At 42.3% G+C, this 5,006-nt stretch overlaps 1 non-coding gene across 1 annotated transcript; it reads right to left on the bottom strand.

Annotated features, from left to right (window-relative positions):
• Nucleotides 1–222: 222 nt before the first annotated feature.
• Nucleotides 223–330, bottom strand: LOC148565200 (small nucleolar RNA R71). The gene has a single exon (XR_015884496.1). It is a non-coding gene; the product is annotated as a small nucleolar RNA R71 (small nucleolar RNA).
• Nucleotides 331–5,006: the final 4,676 nt, after the last annotated feature.

Below are 5,006 nucleotides of genomic sequence, written 5' to 3'. Positions count from 1 at the left end.
TCTGAAGATCCTTTTCAGTTCTTAACTGAATTCTTGCAGATCTGTGATACTGTTAAGACTAATGGAGTAGATCCTGAAGTCTACAGGCTCATGCTTTTCCCTTTTGTTGTAAGAGACAAACCTAGAATATGGTTGGACTCTCAACCCAAAGACAGCCTGAACTCTTGGGATAAGCTGGTCACGGCTTTCTTAGCCAAATTCTTTCCTCCTCAAAAGCTGAGCAAGCTTAGAGCTGATGTTCAAACCTTCAGACAGAAAGAAGGTGAATCCCTCTATGAAGCTTGGGAAAGATACAAGCAGCTGACCAAAAAGTGTCCTTCTGACATGCTTTCAGAATGGACCATCCTGGATATATTCTATGATGGTTTATCTGAGCTATCAAAGATGTCATTGGATACTTCAGCAGGTGGATCCATTCACCTAAAGAAAACGCCTGCAGAAGCTCAAGAACTCATTGACATGGTTGCTAATAACCAGTTCATGTACACTTCTGAGAGGAATCTTGTGAGTAATGGGACGCCTCAGAAGAAGGGAGTTCTTGAAATTGATACTCTGAATGCCATATTGGCCCAGAATAAAATATTGACTCAGCAAGTCAATATGATTTCTCAGAGTCTGAATGAAATGCAAGCTGCATCCAACAGTACTCAAGAGGCATCTTCTGAGAAAGAAGCTTATGATCCTGAGAATCCTGCAATAGCAGAGTTAAAATACATGGGTGAACCATATGGAAACACCTACAATCCATCATGGAGAAATCACCCAAATCTCTCATGGAAGGATCAAAAGCCTCAACAAGGCTTTAATAATGGTGGAAGAAACAGGTTTAGCAATAGCAAGCCTTTTCCATCATCCATTCAGCAACAGACAGAGAATTCTGAGCAGAATCCATCTAGCTTAGCAAATTTAGTCTCTGATCTATCTAAGGCCACTGTGAGTTTCATGAATGAAACAAGGTCTTCCATTAGAAATTTGGAAGCACAAGTGGGCCAGCTGAGTAAAAGGATCACTGAAATCCCTCCTAGTACTCTCCCAAGCAATACAGAAGAGAATCCAAAAGGAGAGTGCAAGACCATTGAATTAATTACCATGGCCGAACCCACAAGAGAGGAGAAGGACGTGAATCCCAAGGAGGAAGACCTCTTGGGACGTCCAGTGATCAATAAGGAGCTTCCCTCTGAGGAACCTAAGGAATCTGAGACTCATCTAGAGACCATAGAGATTCTATTGAACCTTCTTATGCCATTCATGAGCTCTGATGAGTATTCCTCTTCTGAAGAGAATGAGGATGTTACTGAAGAGCAAGCTGCCAAGTTCCTTGGTGCAATCATGAAGCTAAATGCCAAATTATTTGGTATTGAAACTTGGGAAGATAAACCTCCCTTGTTCACTAATGAACTAAGTGATCTGGATCAACTGACATTGCCTCAGAAGAGACAGGATCCTGGAAAGTTCATAATACCTTGTACCATAGGCACCATGATCTTTAAGGCTCTGTGTGACCTTGGTTCAAGAATAAACCTCATGTCCCTCTCTGTAATAGAGAAACTGGGAATCTATGGGGTGCAAGCTGCTAAAATCTCATTAGAGATGGCAGACAATTCAAGAAAACAGGCTTATGGACAAGTAGAGGACGTGTTAGTAAAGGTTGAAGGCCTTTACATCCCTGCTGATTTCATAGTCCTGGATACTGGAAAGGAAGAGGATGAATCCATCATCCTAGGAAGACCTTTCCTAGCCACAGCAAGAGCTGTGATTGATGTGGACAGAGGAGAATTGATCCTTCAATTAAATAAGGACAACCTTGTGTTTACAACTCAAGGATCTCTCTCTGCATCCATGGAGAGGAAGCAGAAAAAGCTTCTCTCAAAGCAGAGTCAACCAAAGCCCCCACTGTCAAACTCTAAGTTTGGTGTTGGGAGGCCACAACCAAACTCTAAGTTTGGTGTCAAACCCCCATATCCAAACTCTAAGTTTGGTATTGGGAGGTCTCAACAAAGCTCTGCACATCTGTGAGGCTCCATGAGAGCCCACTGTCAAGCTATTGACATTAAAGAAGCGCTTGTTGGGAGGCAACCCAATGTTTATTTATCTAATTTTATTTTTTTCATATTTTCTTAGGTTCATGATCATGTGGAATCACAAAATAAACGAAAAATTTAGAAACAGAATCAAAAACAGCAGAAGAAATATCACACCCTGGAGGAAGCACCTGCCTGGCGTTCAACGCCAGAACAAAGCATGGTTCTGGCGCTGAACGCCCAAAATGGGCAGTATCTCGGCGCTGAACACCCAAAATGGGCATCATCTGGGCGCTGAACGCCAGAATTGCACCCTGGAGAGGAGCTGGCGCTAAACGCCCAGAACAAGCATGGTTCTGGCATTCAACACCAGAAATGGGCAACAAATGGGTGTTGAACGCCCAAAATGGGCACCAACCTGGCACTGAACGCCCAGAGTTGTGTGCAAGGGCATTTTACATGCCTAATTTGGTGCAAGGTTGTAAATCCTTGAATACCTCAGGATCTGTGGACCCCACAGGATCATCTCAGGATCTGTGGACCCCACAGGATCCCCACCTACCTCCACTCACTCTCTTCTCTCTTTTCAATCATCCTCTATTCCCAATAAACACTCTTCCCCAAAACCCTTCACCTATCACCTCCATCTCTCTTCCCTATTAACCCTTCACCACTCACATCCACCCACTCTTCCCCATAAACCTACCCAATAAACTCCACCTACCTTCAAAATTCAAATCAATTTCCCACCCAAACCCACCCATATGGCCGAACCTTAACCCCCCCTCCCTTCCCTATATAAAGCCTTCCATTCTTCCTCATTTTCACACAACACAACCCTCTCTTCTCTTCTTGGCCGAAAGACACCTCCCCCCTCTTCTCCATCTTTTCTTCTTCTTCTTCATCTAATTCTTTATTTTCTTGCTCGAGGGCGAGCAATATTCTAAGTTTGGTGTGGTAAAAGCATAAGCTTTTTATTTTTCCATTACCATTGATGGCACCTAAGACCGGAGAATCCTCTAGAAAAGGGAAAGGGAAGACAAAAACCTCCACCTCCGAGTTATGGAAGATGGAAAGATTCATCTCCAAAGCTCATCAAGACCACTTCTATGATGTTGTGGCCAAGAAGAAGGTGATCCCCGAGGTCCCTTTCAAACTTAAAAGAAATGAGTATCCGGAGATCCGACATGAAATTCAAAGAAGAGGTTGGGAAGTTCTAACAAATCCCATCCAACAAGTCGGCATCCTAATGGTTCAAGAGTTCTATGCCAATGCATGGATCACCAAGAACCATGATCAAAGTAAGAACCCGGATCCAAAGAACTATGTTACAATGGTTCGGGGGAAATGCTTAGATTTTAGTTCGGAAAATGTGAGGTTGGCGTTTAACTTGCCTATGATGCAAGGAGATGAACGCCCCTACACTAGAAGGGTCAACTTTAATCAAAGGTTGGACCAAGTCCTCATGGACATATGTGTGGAAGGAGCTCAATGGAAGATTGACTCCAAAGGCAAGCCGGTTCAACTAAGAAGATTGGACCTCAAGCCTGTGGCTAGAGGATGGTTGGAGTTCATCCAACGCTCCATCATCCCCACTAGCAACCGATCTGAAGTTACTGTGGATCGGGCCATCATGATCCATAGCATCATGATTGGAGAAGAAGTAGAGGTTCATGAAGTCATCTCCCTTGAACTCTACAAAATAGCCAAAAAGCCCTCTCCTGGGGCAAGGCTAGCTTTTCCTCATCTTATCTGCCATCTATGTTACTCAGCTGGAGCTTCCATAGAAGGAGACATTCACATTGAGGAAGAGAAGCCCATCACTAAGAAAAAGATGGAGCAAGCAAGAGAGCCCATTCATGGAGCTCAAGAGGCGCATGAAGCTCATCACCATGAGATCCCAGAGATGCCTCATATGCATTTTCCTCCACAAAACTATTGGGAGCAAATCAACACCTCCCTAGGAGAATTAAGTTCCAACATGGGACAACTAAGGGTGGAACATCAAGAGCATTCCATCATCCTTCATGAAATAAGAGAAGATCAAAAAGCAATGAGGGAGGAGCAACAAAGACAAGGAAGAGACATAGAAGAGCTCAAGGACATCATTGGTTCCTCAAGAAGGAAACGCCACCATCACTAAGGTGGACTTATTCCTTGTTCTTACTTTCTCTGTTTTTCGTTTTCTCTATGTTAAGTGCTTATCTATGTTTGTGTCTTCATTACATGATCATTAGTAGTTAGTAACTTTGTCTTAAAGTTATGAATGTCCTATGAATCCATCACCTCTCTTAAATAAAAAATGTTTTAATTCAAAAGAACAAGAAGTACATGAGTTTTGAATTTATCCTTGAACTTAGTTTAATTATATTGATGTGGTGACAATGCTTCTTGTTTTCTGAATGTATGCTTAAACAGTGCATATGTCTTTTGAAGTTGTTGTTTAAGAATGTTAAATATGTTGGCTCTTGAAAGAATGATGACAAGGAGACATGTTATTTGATAATCTGAAAAATCATAAAAATGATTCTTGAAGCAAGAAAAAGCAGCAAAGAACAAATCATGCAGAAAAAAAAAAGAAAAAAAATAGAAAGAAAAAGCAAGCAGAAAAAAGCCAATAACCCTTAAAACCAAAAGGCAAGGGTAAATAAAGAGGATCCCAAGGCTTTGAGCATCAGTGGATAGGAGGGCCTACAGGAATAAAATCCTGGTCTAAGCGGCTAAACCAAGTTGTCCCTAACCATGTGCTTGTGGCGTGTAGGTGTCAAGTGAAAACTTGAGACTGAGCGGTTAAAGTCAAGGTCCAAAGAAAAAAAAAGAGTGTGCTTAAGAACCCTGGACACCTCTAATTGGGGACTTTAGCAAAGCTGAGTAACAATCTGAAAAGGTTCACCCAATTATGTGTCTGTGGCATTTATGTATCCGGTGGTAATACTGGAAAACAAAGTGCTTAGGGCCACGGCCAAGACTCATAAAATAGCTGTG

This window comes from Arachis ipaensis, chromosome B5 (genome assembly GCF_059453495.1).
Source record: "Arachis ipaensis isolate K30076 ecotype BB chromosome B5, ASM5945349v1, whole genome shotgun sequence".
NCBI classification, from domain to species: Eukaryota; Viridiplantae; Streptophyta; class Magnoliopsida; order Fabales; family Fabaceae; genus Arachis; species Arachis ipaensis.
Note: the sequence above shows the minus strand (reverse complement) of the source record. Positions and strands in the feature narration are given on the sequence as shown.